Here is a 2,076-nt window from a genome sequence, read left to right on the forward strand (position 1 = left end):
TCAAGTTTAGCTTAATTTAGGTTTCTTTGTTGCGGCAATAATCTTTCACTGTGACTAATCAAGATTTCTGCTTTGAAAGTGTACGGACAAATACACAATGCCGAAATACCCAATGTCACCAAAAAAACGCAAAATAAACCCAAAATTTTATTCTAACATTGAAACTATCAGAGCGCGTATTTAGCATAATATTTAGCTAATGCATTTGGCCATGCCTCGCGGCCCATGGCCATGGCTCAGCGGCACGTGGGACTACTATCACAACCGAATATGGGATTAAACAATCAACTTAATTACGAGAAAACATGCTTTCAAGTGCTAATTTGTAATCGGATTATTGAACGAACAGATGAAAGGGAATAAATTGGGTATAATGGCATTGGGTAATATGATATGGCACATTGGGTATTTTGGCACTCTGGGTATTTTGTAACCATTTTGAAATATTATCATTTAGTGGAATAAAACAGTTCTAATTATTTTAAAAACGGTCGTTTTCATTAAAGACCCAAACCCCTCGAGCTTAGCGGGTAAGACATATAGCGCCCAATTACTTGCCGTAAGTAGAGTGCAATGGGAGGTAATTTTTCTATAGAGCGAAGCGGGGTGGAGGGGGGGGAGGTAATGAGAAAGAGGCAAATAAAGTTCTTAAAACACTGTAGAATTTTCTACTGAAATTATTCCTAAGAACTTATTAGACTTTCTACTAAAGTGATCGCCGCCTGATAACAAAGAAATGGGAGCAAAACATTCTCTTTTTAACTTTCATAGCTACATTAGAACATGAGCTTAAAGTTTTAACTGTATTATAGTCAAAAATCTTTCTAGAGTAATAAATCTACAAATCATGCCAGCAAAATGCCATTTGGAACTTCAGCTATCGCTATCTGCTTCGATTTTAATGTGGGAAAACTGGTACACAGAAAACTTTGATAAAATTGCTTTCCAAAACAATAAATAGAACGGGACAATTGAAATAAAAGGTGAACCTTTCTGTTTCAGTCTTTTTGTCATTCAAAACAACCATGAAAGGACCATATATGGTTGAACATTTGATTGACAGAGTTGAGATAGAGCAGCAAATAAAAGTTGCAAAAAATTTTCAAACCATACTATGCATAAAAATGACAAAAGAGTGAAAAGTTGTTGCTGTAGAACCGATTTGAGTCCAATGCCAAAAATTATAAAACGGTAAACTAAAACATAAAATAAAGCCTCACGCTAAAAAAAAAGGTTTTTCAGTTTCAGTAAGGCAGAAAGTCTCAGAGAACAAAACCGACTTGGTCTTTGTAGTATAGTTGAACTTTGGAACAGAGTATCAATTTTGATATTGAAGAAATTAGAAATCAAGGAAATTTTCAAAAATACGGGTATGTGTTAAATTTTAATATTAACGCGATAATTGTAAAATTAAATACAAAGTATCTCAAATATTTGAAAACTCCACATCCGCACAACGGCGTGCAAATGTTTAATGCTGGAGGTGCTTGACAGGACATTCAGCTCACAGGAAACTGCGAGGAACTTTTCTATATCTCTAGATTTGTGTTCAAATAGAAATATCGGCAAAATAAAAAAAATGTCCGGTCTGGACCCAAGTCCCAATCGGAATCTGCTCTCTATCAAGTTTGCTCTGTCTATAAGTTGCGACTCCCCCGCTCTTAGCACACATAACACACACACACACACACACACACACACACACACACACACACACACCACACACACACACACACACACACACACACACACACACACACACACACACAAACCAATAAAACACTACACACTATCGAAACTCCGAAATCTCTGTTAAAATTTACTCGCGAACAAACGCAAAGCTATCTAAATTGACTTTCAATTCTGTTTTTTTATCAGGAAAATTCTCAACAAGTCCATGCACTTATAAAAATATTGAATTGCACTAGTCCATCACAGACGGCTATCGTGCAATTTCTTGCGAGAATCCTGCAACATCTTGCAAGAATCGTGCAAGAATCTTGTAAGATTACGCGCCATCTTGCAACACAGCCAGAGGATATGCAATGTTTTACAAGAAAGCGACCAAAAATTGCC

The sequence above is a fragment of the Convolutriloba macropyga genome, chromosome 12 (genome assembly GCF_964194025.1).
Source record: "Convolutriloba macropyga chromosome 12, txConMacr16.3, whole genome shotgun sequence".
NCBI classification, from domain to species: Eukaryota; Metazoa; Xenacoelomorpha; order Acoela; family Convolutidae; genus Convolutriloba; species Convolutriloba macropyga.